General features: G+C 42.1%; 1 protein-coding gene across 7 annotated transcripts in view; it reads right to left on the bottom strand.

Moving 5' to 3' along the window:
• ACADSB (acyl-CoA dehydrogenase short/branched chain) overlaps positions 1 to 16,554 on the bottom strand; it is a 56,620-nt gene that overhangs the window by 39,688 nt on the left and 378 nt on the right. Inside the window, exon 1 of one of the 7 annotated variants that reach the window (XM_049855432.1) lies at positions 15,015 to 15,450. The exons of the other annotated variants lie outside the window; for them this stretch is intronic. The gene's annotated coding sequence lies outside the window, so the exon portion shown is untranslated. Of the gene's footprint in view, positions 1 to 15,014; positions 15,451 to 16,554 lie in introns of those variants that run through there. 7 annotated transcript variants of the gene reach the window in all.

Raw genomic sequence — 16,554 nt, 5'->3', positions numbered from 1 at the left:
AAACATAAAGACTCAGCAAATACAAAATCAACAACAATGAAAAGAGGAAAAGAAAATATATAAAGAAAAACAATTTAGCACAGAAAATTAAGTGGAACAAGGAAACTGTCAACAACACACACAAAAAAGACATCGAAATGACAGCACTAAACTCATACCTACCCATAATAATGCTGACTGTAAATGGACTAAATGCACCAATAAACAGAGACTAGCACAATGGACAAAAAACCATGATCTATCTATATGCTGCCTACAAAAGACACACCTTAGACTTAAAGACACAAACTAAAACTCAAAGGATAGAAAAAAATATATCAAGCAAACAACAATAAAAAAGCAGCTGGAGTGGCAATATTAATTTCTGACTAAATAGACTTTAAAGTAAAAATCCACCACAAAGGATAAGGAAGAACACTATATAACGATTAAAGGGTCAATACACCAGGAGGACATAACCATATGAAGTATTTACACACCCAACGGCAGGGCTCCGAAATACATAAAACAAACTCTAACAGCATTGAAAAGAGAGATTGACAGCTCCACAATAACAGCAGGAGACTTCAACATACCACTTTCAGCACAGGACAGAACCTCCAGAAAGCAGCTCAATGGTTTCTTTCTTCTATATTTCAAGAGATTGCCTCAAGATACAATCCAATCTTATAGACTCTTGCCTCACTAACTGCCACCCATCCTCCCTCATTAACATCATAGAGACAAGATTTACAATATACAGGAAAATCACACAATACCGGGAATCATGGCCCAGCCAAACTGATATATAGTTTTTGAGGGGGGCATAATTCAATCCATGACACAAGTCTTAACAGAATTCAAAGCATCGAAATATTACAGAGCATCTTTTCTGACCATATAAGCCATAAAAGTAGAAATCAATAACAGAAAAAGCAAGGAAAAAAATATCAAACACATGGAAACTGAGCAATACCTCGCTCAAAAACTACTGGGTTACAGAAAAAATTAAGGATGGAATAAAGAAATTCATAGACTCAAATGATAATGAAAACACGCCCTACCAGAACCTTTGGGACACAGCAAAAGCAGTGCTCAGAGGTCAATTTATAGCAATAAATGCACACCTTCAAAAAGAAAAAGGGGCCAAAATCAAAGACTTAACCCTACAACTTGAACATATAGAAAGAGAACAGCAAAAGAAACCCTTGAGCACCAGAAGAAAGCAAATAATAAAAATTAGAGCAGAATTAAATGAAATAGAGAATAGAAAAACAATTGAGTTAAGACCAAAAGCTGGTTCTTTGCAAAGACCGATAAAATCGATAAACCATTGGCCAAACTGACAAAAGAAAAACAGGAGAGGAAGCAAATAACCCAAATAATAAATGAGATGGGCAATATCACAACAGACCCAATTGAAATTAAAAGAATCATAACAGAATATTATGAAAAATTGTACTCTAGCAAATTTGAAAACCTACAGGAAATGGTCAAATTTCTAGAAACACACTACCTACCTAAATGAACACAAACAGAGGTAGAACAACTAAACAAACCTATAACAAAAGAAAACATTGGAAACATAATTTAGAAACTCCCAACAACAACAACAAAAGCCCTGGCCCTGACAGTTTCAATGGAGAATTCTACCAAACTTTCAGAGATGAGTTAACACTACTACTACTAAAGGTATTTCAGAGCGTAGAAAAGGATAGAACACTCCCAAACTCGTTCTATGAAGTCGGCATATCCCTGATATGAAAACCAGGTAAAGACCCCACAAAAAAAGAAAATTACATACCTGTATACCCTCATGAACATACATGCAAAAATCCTCAACAAAATTCTACCCCAGAGAATTCGACAACATATCAAAAAAGTAATTTGCCATGACCAAGTGGGATTCATACCAGGCATGCGGGGATGGTTCAACATTAGAAAAACAATCAATGTAATCCATCATATAAATAAAACAAAAGACAAGAACCACATGATCTTATCAATTGATGCAGAAAAGGCATTTGACAAAGTCCAACACCCATTCACGATAAAAACTCTCAGCAAAATAGCAACAGAAGGGAAATTCCTTAACATAATAAAGGGCATTTACATAAGGCAAATAGCCAACATCATCCTAAATGGAGAGAGTCTGAAAGCATTTCCCTTGAGAACAGAAACAGACAAAGATGCCCTTTATCACCACTCTTACTCAACCTTGTGCTGGAGGTCCTAGCCAGAGCAATTAGGCTAGAAAAAGAAATAAAGGACATCCAGATTGGTAAGGAAAAAGTAAAAGCACCACTATTTGCAGATGATACAATCTTATACACAGAAAACCCCGAAGAATTCACAGGAAAACTACCAGAACTAATAGAAGACTTCAGCAACTATCAGGGTACAAGATAAACACACACACCAACAAAAAGAACTTTGAAGAGAAAATCACCAAATCAGTACCATTTACAGTAGACCCCAAGAAGATAAAATACTTAGGAATAAACCTAACCAGAGATGTAAAAGACCTATGCAAAGAAAACTACAGGACACTACTCCAAGAAACCAAAACAGACCTACGCAAGTAGAAAAACATATCTTGCTCATAGATAGGAAGACTCAACGTTGTAAAAATGTCTATTCTACCCAAAGCAGCCTAAGAGGTACAGTGCAATCCTGATCCAAATCACCAACTTCATATGGAAAGGGAAGAGGCCCTGGATAAGTAAAGCATTACTGAAAAAGAACAAAGTGGGAGGCCTCACACTACCTGATTTTAGAACCTATTATACCTCTACGGCAGTCAAAACAGGTGGTATTGGTACAACAACAGATACATAGAACAATGGAACAGAATTGAGAATCCAGATGTAAATTCATCCACGTCTCAGCAGCTGATATTTGACAAAGGCCCAAAGTCCGTTAATTGGGGAAAAGACAGTTTCTTTAACAAACGGTGCTGGCATAACTGGATGTCCATCTGCAAAAAAATGAAACAAGACCCATACCTCACACCATGCACAAAAACTAACTCAAAATGGATCAAAGACCTAAATATAAAAACTAAAACAATAAAGATCATGGAAGAAAAAATAGGGACAACACTAAACCCACCCAGTGCAGCCCTAATACATGGCATAAACAGTGTACAAAACATTATTAACAATGCACAAACACCATGTCTTAGTCATCTAGTGCTGTTGTAACAGAAATACCACAAGTGGATGGCTTTAACAAAGAGAAATTTATTTTCTCACAGTCCAGTAGGCTAGAAGTCCAAATTCAGGGCACCAGCTCCAAGGAAAAGCTTTCTCTCTCCATCGGCTCTGGAGTAAGGTCTTGCGATACATGAGTCTTCCCTTGGTCTGGAAGCATCTCAGCACAGGAACCACAGGTCCAAAGGACGTGGTCTGCTCCCGGCACTGCTTTCTTGGTGGTATGAGGTACCCAACTCTCTGCTTGCTTCCCTTTCCTTTTTATCTCTTGAAAGGTGGTGCAGGCCGCACCCCAGGGAAATTCCCTTTGCATGGATCAGGGAGGTGACCTGGTAACGGTGTTGCAATCCCATCCTAATCCACTTTAACATAAAATTACAATCACAAAATAGAGGACAACCACAGAACACTGGGAATTGTGGCCTAACCAGGTTGATACATACATTTTTGGGGGGACATAGTTCAATCCATGACACACCAGAAGAGAAACTAAGTAACTGGGAGCTCCTAAAAATCAAACGCTTATGCTCATCCAAAGACTTCACCAAAAGGGTAAAAAGACGACCTACATACTGGGAAAAATTTTTGGCTGTGACAAATTCGAACAGCATCTAATCTCTAAAATCTACAAGATACTGCAAAACTTCAACAACAAAAAGACAAATAACCTAATTAAAAAAACGGGCAAAGGATATCAACAGGCACATCACCAAAGAAGACATTTAGGTGGCTAACCAATATATGAGGAAATGCTCACAATCATTGGCCATTACGGAAATGCAAATCAAAACTACAATGAGATACCCTCTCACCCCAACGAGGTTAGGATTATTCCAAGAAACACAAAATAGTAAAAGTTGGACGGGTTGTGGAAAGACTCACTTATACACTGCTGGTGGGAATGTAAAATGGTACCACCACTTTGGAAATCGATTTGGCACTTCCTTAAAAACCTAGCAATAGAACTACCATATGATCCAGCAATCCCACTCCTTGGAATATACCCTGGAGAAATAACAGCCCTCACATGAATAAACATATGTACGCACATGTTCGCTGCAGCACTGTTCACAATAGCAAAAAGACAGAAACAACCTAGATGCCCATCAATGAATGAATGGATAAACAAATTATGGTATATTCACACAATGGAATACTACGGAACGATAAAGAACAACAATGAATCCATGAAACATAACATGGAGGAATCTGGAAGGCATAATGCTGAATGAAATCAGTCAGTTGCAAAAGGACAAAAATTGTACAAGACCACTATTACAAGAACTCAAGAAAAGGTTTAAGCACAGAAGAAAACATTCTTTGATGGTTAAGAAGGTGGGGAGGGAAGGAGAGGGGTATTCACTAACTAGATAGCAGACAAGAATTATCTGATGTGAAGGGAAGGACAACACACAATACAGGAGAAGTCAGCACAACCGGACTAAACCAAAAGCTAAGAAGTTCCCTGAATACAACCAAACACTTCGAGGGACAGAGTAGCAGGGACGCGGGTCTGGGGACCATGGTTCTAGGGGACATTTAGGTCAATTGGCATAACAAAGTCTATTAAAAAAATAGTGAGTGGCGTTTGGGATCTTAAAAGCTAGCAAGTGGCTATCTAAGATGCACCAATTTGGTATCAACCCAGCTGGAGTAAAGGACAATGAATAACACCAAAGACACAAGGAAAATACGAGCCCAAGGGACAGAAAGGGCCACATAAACCAGAGACTCCATCAGCATGAGGCCAGAAGAACTAGATGGTACCCAGCTACCACCAATGACTGCCCTGACAGGGAACACAACAGAGAGTCCCTGATGAAGCAGGAGCAAAGTGGGGTGCAGAACTCAAATTCTAGTAAAAAGATCACATTTAATGTTCTGACTGAGACTGGGGGGACCCCAGAAGAAATGCCCCCAGACTCTCTGTTAGCCCAAAACTAAAACCATTCCCGAAGCCAACTCTTCAGACAATGATTAGACTGGACTATAAGACATAAAATGATACTTGTGAAGACTGTGATTCTTAGCTCAAGTAGATACATGAGACTAATTGGGCAGCTCCTGTTTGGAGGCAAGATGAGAAAGCAGAAAGGGACAGGAGCTGGTGGAACGGACATCGGAAATACAGGGTGGAAAGGAGGAATGTGCTGTCACATCATAGGGACAACAACTAAGGTCACATAACAATTTGTGTATATATTTTTGTATGAGAAACTAACCTGAACTATAAACTTTCACTTACAGCCCACTAAAAAAAAATTTTTTTAAAGTTAAACATAAGAATTACTGTATGATCCAGAAATACCACTTATAAGAATATGCCCCAAAGTCTTGAAAGCAGTGACACAAACAGGCACACACCAATGTTGACAGCAGCATTTTTCGTAAGAGCCAAAAGGCGGAAAAAAACCAAGCGTCCATCAATAGAAGAATGGATAAACAAAATATGATATATACATACAATGGAATGTTACATAGCCATGAAAGGAAATGAAATTTGTTTTTTTTAAATTTTTTATCGTGCTTTAGGTGAAAGTTTACAGAGCAAAGTAGTTTCCCATTCGATAGTTTGTATGCAAAGTATTCAGTGACATTGGTTGTATTCCCCAAAATGTGTCAGCACTCTCCCCATTTGTACCCTGAGTTTCCCATTTCCTTTCCTCCAGTTTTTTTTTTTTATCCCTTCCTGCCTTCTCATCTTGGCTTCTGGGCAAATGTTATCCTTAACCTTGTGTAATTGATTTTTCTAGGGAACGTGATCTTCTTCAGTGTTACTGGTTATTTTATGAGTGGGACTGAAATTCTGCTACATGCTACAACCTGGATGAACCTTGAGAACTATTATGCTAAGTGAAATAAATCACACACAAAAAAGACAAATATTGCATGATTACACTTACATGAAGTACGTACAGGTAAAATAATAGAGACAGAAAGTAGGTTTGGGGTTACTAGGAGTTGAGGGGGAGGATGGGGGCTTATTGCTTACTGGATACAGAGTTCTGTTTGGGGTGAGGAAAATGTTTTGCAACTAGATAGTGGCGATGGTTGCACAACATTGTGAACACTGCCATTGAGTTGATTCCAACTCATAATGACCCTGTAGGGCAGAGTAATGACAAGCTTTATGTTATATATTTTACCACAATAAAAAAAATTTTAATGCAAAGGAGAATACAACTTTAGAGATAATGGGGGTAAAAAAGGATATATTTGCTTCCTCAGATTGGAATAGTGAAGGCTGGGAATGCTGAAGCTGAGCAAGGAGGCGAGGGGAGACACTGAATTCCTTATTTTTCCAAAAGAGGAGTTATAAGTTGATGCTTTTGTACCTTTGACAAAAGAGTGCTTTAAGCACATTTGTTAAAAGTTTTTTGTTTTTACAAAAGAAGTACACTTCCATGGAAGCAAAAATCTAAATAGGAATATGGTGGAGTAGTCAGACACCTCCGGTGGTCCCTCTTATGACAAAGACCCAAAGAAACAAGTGAATTGATTATATATATGACAAACTAGGAGCCCTGAACATCAAAGGCAAAGTTAAGAAATCGGATTGAGCAGCAGGGGGAGGGAGAGATGGTTCACAACCAACAAGGAGTTGCCGGACTTGACTTGGCTGGAACCAGCGTCCCATAGTCCCAATCCCCTGGGGTAGTGTTCGGGACATGGTCTCCTCAGTGAGAGAGAGAGAGTGAGCGGTGCACCCCAATCCCCTGGTGTGAGCACAGTGGGGCTGGTGCTAGCATTCAGGACGTGGTTTCTTAGCAGGAGAGAGTGAGCGGCACAGAGTGTACTCATTCCTCATGAATCAGCGAAGAACAGTGCTCTTGGAAGGACATAAGTATTGGCGTCCAATTCACCACACAGATCAAAAGCACCCGTTTCGAAAGCACTCTCTCCCATTTATCTGATCCCTCCTTCCTCTAACCCCAGTCCTTAAGCCAGCATCAGTGGTAGTTGATATCTTGTTGGTCGCCCTGAGCCATTCTGCCGGCCTTGGAGAAGGAACAAATTAACAAATGCAGAAAAAATAATCTGCCGGCTCCCCTAAGCTGGGAATTCAGGGCAGAAGTAGCTTCTGTCTGGGTTCAAGTGGTCCAAGGACTTTGAATACCTCTCACCCCTACATGGACCTGTGTGGGCCCACGAAAGCAGCTTAAGCCCTTGGTGGAATAGTGCAATGGTGTAAATGCCTGATGTCTGACTTCAACTGTTTCAGCTGTGCAGTAGAGAAGTAGGTTTTTGATGTTTGACATTGCTCTGCCTATTAAGTAGGGTCCTCACCTACCCACTTCAGGAGCCTGAGGACTGGTGGCTCCACCCATGCCATCTAGCCACCCACAACAGGGTCCAAGGATAAGTGGCACCTCCCAGTGCTTACAGCCAAAAGCACTGAGTGCCCATGGCCCACCTGCAGAGCCCACCCACCTGTGTGCTCTAGGGAACAGTGATGTGCTCTCCTCACAGACACTTTGGGGGACGGTTGTTAGCCCCCTGCCTTGCTCCGAGCGTGGCCCTTCGCTGCAACCAGATACCTGTGCCTACACTAGTCACCCCTGCTCCTCTAAGACCATACGTGAGAGCCTGTACCACACACGTCGTGACTGACTACCTGGAAACCCCTGAGCTGAATCCATACAAGAAAAGTGAACGGACTCCTAGGCTCATATATCTGGTAACAGCTCTAGCCATCTGGTGACAGGACATTAGAGTTTCAAAGACGCCAATAATCAAGTTAGCTCACTCGAGCAGCCTATTGGGGCATATCAAAACAAAACAAAGCAAGAAGCTAGGACACAGTAAGCAAATGTAAAACAGATTAGTATAATAACTTATACTTGGCTCAGAGACAAGAGTCAATATCAAATCACATAAAGAAGCAGACCATGATTGCTTCAACAAGCTCTCAAAACAAGGAATCGAGGAATCTTCCAGATGAAGAGATATTCCTGGAATTACGAGAGGTAGAATACAAAAGATTAATTAACAGAACTCTTCAAGAGATCAGGAAGGAGATAAGGCAAAAAGCAGAACAAGCCAAGGAACACATAGACAAAGCAGTTGAGGGAATTAAGAAGGTTATTCAAGAGCATAATGACAAATTTAATAGGCTGCAAGAATCCATACAGAGACAGCAATCAGAAATTCAGAAGATTAATAATAAAATTTCAGAATTAGACAACTCAATAGAAAATCAGAGGAGCAGAAATGAGGAAATGTAAGTCAGAATTAGTGAGACTGAAGATAAAACACTTGGCACCAACATATTTGAAGAAAAATCAGATAAAAGAAATTAAAAAAAAAAATGAAACCCTAAGAATCATGCGGGAATCTATTAAGAGAAATAACCTACAAGTGACTGGAGTACCAGAACAGGGAGGGAGAATAGAAAATACAGAGAGAGTTGTTGAAGATTTTTTGGCAGAAAACTTCCTTGATATTGTGAAAGACGAGAAGATATCTATCCATGTTCCAGGGGACATCTAGGTCAACTGGCATAACAAAATGTATTAAGAAGATGTTCTTCATTCCACTCTGCTGAGTGGTATCTGGCATCTTAAAAGCTAGCAAGTGGCCATCTAAGATGCATCGATTGGTTTCGATCCACCTGGAGCAAAGGAGAATGAAGAACACCAAAGACACAAGGTAAATATGAGCCCAGGGGACAGAAAGGACCACATAAATCAGAGACTACACCAGCCTGAGAGCAGAAGAACTACATGGTGCCCAACTACCACCAATGACTGCCCTGACAGGGAACAGAACAAAGAATCCCTGACGGAGGAGGAGAACAGTGGGATACAGACCTCAAATTCTCAGAAAAAGACCAGAGTTAATGACCTGACTGAGACTGGAGGGACCCCAGATGTCATGGTCTCCGAACATTCTGTTAGCCCAAGACTGGAACCATTCCCAAAGCCAACTCTTCAGACAGCGATTGGACTGGAGTAAAAGACAAAAAATGATACTGGGGAGAAGTGAGCTTCATGACTGAAGTAGACACATGAGACTATGTGGGCAGCTCCTGTCTGGAGGCAAGATGAGAGGGTAGAGGGGGACAGGAGCTGGTTGAATGGACATGGGGAATACTGGGTGGAGAAGGAGTGTGCTGTCTCACTTGGGGGAGAGCAGCTAGGAGTACATAGCAAGTTGTGCATACGTTTTTGCAAGAGAGACTGACTTGGTTTGTAAACTTTCACTTAAAGCACAATTAAAAAAAATTCAAACAGCTCAGATTGGTTAAAAAAAAATTTTAATGTTAAGATTTTTTAAAAGCAAAATTAAAAAAAATGTTTATTGTTAGAATTTTAAAAGTAAATATAATTGCCTGAAGCATGTCTGCTTTGGGATTTTGAGGTTGGCTTGCCCTTAAGAATCTTCATATACCTTTTAGATAACATGCCCAGTCTGACACTAACTAAACAAATTATGGGTTTCTTAAGAGCTGAATATAGTTGCCAATGGTTAAACTAAAGAAACTGGCTTGTCCTGGGAACATTTGCCAACTCTAGCCTATTAGTATCTGCACAAAAGTGAGATCTCAGCCCCACTGTTTACGATTCTGATTCAACAGACTTGGTTTGAAACCTGGGCTTCTATATTTCTAAAAAGTTCCTGCAAGTGATTCTAATGTGCAGCCTGGATTGGAATCTGTGGTTTACATTCACAAAAGATAAGACTTTGAAGACTGAAGACTCAACCCTACCCTTCTTGAACACACAGAAAACCAAACTCATTGCTGTCGAGTCCATTCTAAGCCACTCAGCAGCTCCACCGAAGACCTCGTGATCTGCTTCCATAAAGATTACAGCCTAGAAAACCCAATGGGGCAGTTCTACTCTGTCACATAGGGTTGCTATGAGTTGGAATCGACTCGATGGCACCCTACAACATCTCCATTTGCTGACCCTGGGATCTGTTGCTATATCTTGAACTTCTCAAAACATGCCTCCTCTGCTCTTGCCCAGCTGTTGTCTTTATGTGGCATGAATTCTGTTTATACTTTTGCTCTTCAGGTTGGACTTAAATATCCTTCTTCTTTTGCTCCAATCCTGAATCAAGCGTGTTTGTCAGAAGCCTCCGCTGACATCCTACAAGAAGAATTCTCCTTTGCTTGGCATTTCTTCAGCATGCCCACAGGACAGGCCTGTACTGTACTCCAAAGGCTCAGCTTGTCCTCTCCTCACTCTTCACTGTCCCTTGGATGTCCCACACCCATTCACGGCTTTGGCTGACATGTTTATAAGCACGACTCCAAGACCTATATCTCCAGCTCCAATTTTTCTGTTAGTTTCCAGACCCATTTCTTAAACAGCTTCCAAAACACTTCTATTTATTCATTTTATGAACACTTCAAACATACCTAAAACAAAATTACACAATCATCTTCCTTCTGTTCCCCCAAAATTACTTCTCCTGCAGACTTCCCACTCTTTCCCAAGCGATAAGCCACTTCATTTAGAAAATATGGAGTCCTTCCATGAAAAGATAATTACCAAATCTTTTTAAGTCTTTCTTTATGAATACGTCTTCCTTTTCTCAATTGGTAAGGTCTTTCTAGGATCCTTGGGTAGTGCAAATGGTTAAGTTCTCCATTACTAGCTGAAAGGCTGGCGGTTCAAATCCACCCAGAGGCACCTTAGAAGACAAGCCTGGCAATCTGTTTCCAAAAGGGCACAGCCTTGAAAATGCTATGGAGCACAGTTCTGTACACATGGGGTCGCCATAAGTGGGAGTCAACTCAATGGCAACTAATGAGTTCTACCTGCAAGCTGTGGACCATTTTATTGTGAAACCCTTTAGCAAACAGCAGTTCAGAAGCTCAGTGGCACCTGCTGGAATCTTGATCAGCTTTTGCAGAGTCAGCAAATTGGATGTGGCGAATAATAGGTTGAGAAAGGTTCCTACTAGGTTACAATGAGGTTATCATCCCACACCCTCATCATGCACACTTTTGCACAGATCTACACCAATGGTCCTCAATGGGGGACCATTTTTGCCCCCCAGGGGACATGTGGCAATGTCTGGAGACAGTTTTGGTTGTCACAATTGGGGGAGCTGGTGGTGCTACTAGCATTTGGCAAGTAGAGGGCAGATATGTTCTTCAGAAGAGTAAATCTGCGCTGCTAAACATCCTGCAATGTGCAGGGCAGCCCCTACAACAGAGAACTATCCAGTTCCAATTGTTAATAGTGCTGAAGTGGAGATGCCCTGGTCTAGACCTCAGGAAGGAATCAAGACAGTATGAGCCCGAAACAGGGCTAGTGTGCAATGATCCTAAGAGAAAGGAGTAAGAAACCTGCCAGAGAGAATCTCTGTGGTCACTTAATCTTCCTGGCACCTGAGGGGAGCCCTGGTGGTGCGATGGTTAAAGCACTGGGCTGCTGTTCGAACCCACCTACCTGCTCTGTAGGAGAAAGTCCTGTCTATCTGCTCTACAAAGATTACAGCCAAAAAAAAAAAAAAAAAAAAAACCCACCTGAGGCAGTTCTATAAAAGCCCTGATGGCACGTGGTTAAAGGGATTGATTGCTAACCAAGAGGTCAGCAGTTCAAAAGCAACAGTGGCTCTAGGACAGAAAATGTGGAAATCTGCTTCCACAGAGGTTTACAGTGTTGGAAGCCCTATGGGGTTGCAATGAGTTGGAACTGACTTGACAGCAGTGGGTTTCGTCTGGTTTGGTTTTGGCACCCAAGAGAAAGTAAACAACAATGTATTTGCAGCTACAAAAGAAACCCCAAAAAACAAACAAAAAAACTCCCGCCATTTCTATACTGATGAGTAATAAATGTTATAAACGCCTGTGTTTTGGTAAACAAAGGGGCTATTATCCCACCTGCCGGCAGCCCCATTTGAACTCGTGGGGAAGTAGAATAAACCTGTGCTTGCTTAAATCTATGACTGTTTCAGCTTCCTAGACTGAAGAAGGCAAACCGCTCAGCGGCCATCAGTCAGTTGCTACACTAACTGCTATTGCAACAAGCACCAACTTAACCTTTTAACATGATAGGGACTTGCCATCTCAACCCCCTCCATCCCTCTAAACTTAATGTTCTCCAACTCCCTCTGCAAACTCACCGCATCAGTTTATCCTGACATACTAATTACTTCTTAAACAAGCAGATCACGTTCCCATCTCTATACCTTGGCTTTCAATCTCCTATGCCTGGAACCTCCCCTTTCTGCTGCTTCACCATACACCTTCTTTTATGCTCAGTTCCAGTTCCATCTCCTATAAGCACATCTGTCCATACTATTCATTTAGCATTAGCAATATGCTACCTTCTACTGTTCTAATATTCATCTCTTAACATACCCTGTCTCCACAATTAAAATGAATTTCCTTGAGGTCAAGGACCCTGCTGTAAATCCATAGATGCCTAAGATTAACCAAAGTATGTTGTGAAGAGCAAAGACACCCCTGTCCCTGGAGTTAGAGGTGATGTAATAGGTTCTGCCTGTATTAATAGTGTTGGCGCAGAGGTTAAGTGCTGGGTTGCCAACCAAAAGGTCGGCAGTTTGAATCTGCTAGGGTACCCCTAGTGGCTGAAGACACCTAATTAATTAGTATTCCACCAGTTATCAGGCCGCTTGTGGTCACCTCCCTCACCATGTCACTCACTTCCCTCAGGTTGTTTTGCAGACTCTCCCAGGGGAATTCGGATCTAACTGGCTCAGCATGGTTAGATATGCACAGAACAAAGAGTACTGACAAACAACCCCAGGCAACCATGCATGCTCAATAATGCAAGAGAACTTATGTCAAGGACGAAAAGACTCATGCCAACAAACCAAAATCACCAGAAATACGTCATCGGCGGTAGCCAAGCCCATTTCAAAAGTGGAGGGTCCGTCAGCCACTCCCATGCTGAGTCTTAGCCCGCCTCGTAATAAATAATCAGTAGAGACTATGAATAGTTAAAACTTTCTGATCCTGCCCACCATTTTCCTCCACCCTTAAATGAATATGTATAAGCATAAACTGCAAATTGCTCGGGCAGATTGGGAAACTCAATCTGAGGTCAATATCTGTGAGTTCCAGTTTGCTAGACTACAAAATAAACTCTTCCTCTCAAAGACAGCATCTGAGAGTCTGACTTCTTGCATGCTGGGCACGGACCCACTGGTCCAGTTTCAAACCCACCAGGCACTCTGCAGGAGAAAGATGTGGCAGCGTGCTTCTGTAAAGATTACAGCCTTGGAAACCCCATGGGGCAGTTCTATCGTGTCCAATAGGGTCACTAGGAGTCAGAATTGATCCGACGGCTACGGGTAACAAAAACAAAAACCAAACCCATTGCCCTCTAGTCAACAATATCACTGACTTTGATCTTTGATGAACAGCAAAAAGTTGAACAATAAGATTTAGATCTAGTTTGGCAATGCTATCTGGCAACTTTTACAGGATTAACTGAACAAGAAATCAACTCATGGATATTTTTCAAGAATTAGGCTGCCTAAAAATGCTTTGGAACCACATGCCAATTAGAAGGCTCAATTCCCCACTAATTGGGTGGCTTGAACAAATAAAACAGCCAGGGCAGTTCTTAGAAAGAAGGGACTTTCTGAGAAAATGGCATGGGTCAAGGCCCAGCTCTGCCACTTGTTTGTGGTGTGACCTTGGGAACGATGGGAACCGCCTGGAATTTCCTCAGGTAAAAGAAAGCCAGGAATATGGACCTCAGAGGGCTCATAGGAAGGGTGAACAGGGTGACCAAAAACACGAACCCAAACCCACTGCCACTGAGTTGATTTTGACTCATAGGGAACCTATAGGACAGAGAACTGCCTGATAAGGTTTCCAAAGCTGTAAATCTTTACAGAAGCAGACTGCCACATTTTTCTCCTGCAGAGTGGCTGGTGGGCCGACCTTTCGGTTAGCAGCCAAGCACTTAACCACTGCACCACCAGTGTTCCTTGTAAACAGGGTAATGGATGTAAAACGCTGTCCCTAGTCTATCATTAGTGCTTAATGAGTGCTGGCTCTCCATTTGTCTCTAACCAAAATTGCCCTCACCTTGCGTTTCTCTACCTTCCATGCCACTTGCTACAACAACAATATAATAAATCATAGCTCTGATGATGTACCTCCAAGGTCCAAAACCTTCCAATAGCTCTCTAAAATTCCTTAAAACGATCTTGGTGGGGGGCTCCCCTTTTGGTGCAGTGCTCTCCCAGCCCCACTTCCCCTACTAAAATCTAAACCCATTAAGCCCCCATTTCCAAAAGGCCTCTCTTTCCTAATGGTCCTTCCTAGTCATTGCTCCCACCTGTTAACCCACGGCAGACTGTGGACCTCTTAGGATTCAGACCGCGTCTAAATCATATGCCGAGTCCCTGGGTGGTGTAAACGGTTAAAGCACTTGGCCTCTCACTGAAAGGCTGGAGGTTAGAGTCCACCCAGATGGGGCTTAAAACAAAGGCCTAGCAATCTACCTTTCAAAAAAACCAGCCACTGAAAACCTTATGGTGCACAGTTCTACTTTGACACACATGGGGTCACCATGAGTCAAGCCGACGGCTTAAATAATGAGGTTAGTTGGATATAGTTCTAACCTCCCCACTAAAACATAAACTTCTTGAATGCAGGTTTCTTTAGTCATGATTGCATTTGCCATAGCACACAATGCCTCATGCAAAGCAATAATGATAAGAGCTAGCATTTATTGAGCGCTGACTCTATGGCTGTCACTGTCTTAAGTGCCTTACGTGTGCATATGAATCCATTAAATCTTCACAACAATCCTATGACTGACGTAGGTACTATTATTCTCCCCATTTTATAAACAAAGAAGCTGAGACCTAAAGAGGTTAAGTTACCTGTCCAAGGTTATACTGCTGGGAAGTAACAGCTGAGCACTCTGGCTGCAGAACCCACGTTTTTAAGCACGATGCTAGAGTCAACATTCAATCAATTACATGATTTCATTTCTGTAAAAGAGCTTTAAAAACTGGGAAAGGCTATAAACCACAACGAAACCAACAATTTCAAACAAATAGGTCTCTGGTGGCTCTAAGGAAGGGGGTGGCAGTAGTGCATGAAGGTTAAGTTTATCATCAGACCAGAATTTGGACCCCAGCTCTCACTTTCTAGCTGACTGGGCAAATAACTTAATCTTTTCAGCGTCAGACTCTGCATCTGAAACATGGCTACTATTAAGGATGGTAGTGAGAGGGCATCGGTAAAGCACCCAGAACATGCCTACCACACAGTGCACGGTCAAAAAATGTTAGCTCCAAAGCCAGGAAATTGTGAAACCCAGGGAACTTGCTTTGCTAAATTATTAAATAATTACAAAACATTGACCATAAAAACATATTTTTTTATTGCTTTCAACAATATACTAAAATGACTTTACTAATTTTCTTAACACCCGAAAACTATAAAACAGCCAAATAACATAATTATCTCTAATGTGAGACAAAAAGAGTCCTGCCTCTGGGCATGAACTGAAGAACCTTTATTTAGCTCATTAAAGGAAATATAAAAAGTAAATGCCAGGTTTGGGAGTTTCCAGGGAAGTGGGCTGAGAAATGTGAGGGTATCCAAACGCAGGAGGGTTCTGCAAAGCATGCTTTAGAGGAAAGGGCTGAAGGGGGTAAAAAAAAAAGGGGGGGGGGGGGGAGAGGGGTAGGGAAGTTTAATCTGGCAGAGAACCCTGGAGCCAGAGTTGTTAAAGAATCAACAGTTTGTGTAAGTCCAGAGAGCACAATGAGGTACAACAGGTGGACGGATATTCATGGCAGGCAGATTTCAGCTCAAGTTCTAGGCAGTAGCGCTTGGCTTCCCTGAGTCCACGCGCGGGATAAGGCCCCAGCCATGAGATAAGGGCAGAGAGAATGAATTCCCACCCTGCCAAGGAGCCCTGGTGGCAATGTTTAAGCGCTTGGTGGCTAAAAAGCTCGGCGGTTAGAACCTGCCCAGCTGCTCCGCGGGGCAAAAGACCTGGAGATCAGCTCCCGTTAAAGAGTTCAGCCTACGAAACCCTACGGTGTAGTTCTACTCTCTCATATGGGGTGGCTGTGAGTTGGAATTGACTCGAAGGCACACAACACAAGAACAACTGGTAAGTCTGACCAACTCTGAGGTCCCTTCCCAAGTTTCCAGAAGGGGGGAGGAGAGCGGACAGGGAGACACTCTGCTCAGACCCAGACTGGGCCTAAATTTTAACAATCATTTTTTGCTGGGCAAGGAAGGCTGACAGGTCATCGCTGGGGAAAGGTGGGTTAGGGCATCGGAGAGGTGACATCTCTGTAAAATGCGTGCAGAGACGCGAAATTCGTGGCGCTCAGGGCTCAAAGGCCTGAAGGACATCTTGCTGACGCGGCTCTCCGACTCCACTCAAGGGGCTAGCTCCGT

Source organism: Elephas maximus, chromosome 16, assembly GCF_024166365.1.
Source record: "Elephas maximus indicus isolate mEleMax1 chromosome 16, mEleMax1 primary haplotype, whole genome shotgun sequence".
In the NCBI taxonomy this organism is placed as follows: Eukaryota; Metazoa; Chordata; class Mammalia; order Proboscidea; family Elephantidae; genus Elephas; species Elephas maximus.
The sequence above is the reverse complement of the archived record's forward strand: the minus strand, read 5'-3'. Positions and strand labels throughout refer to the sequence as shown.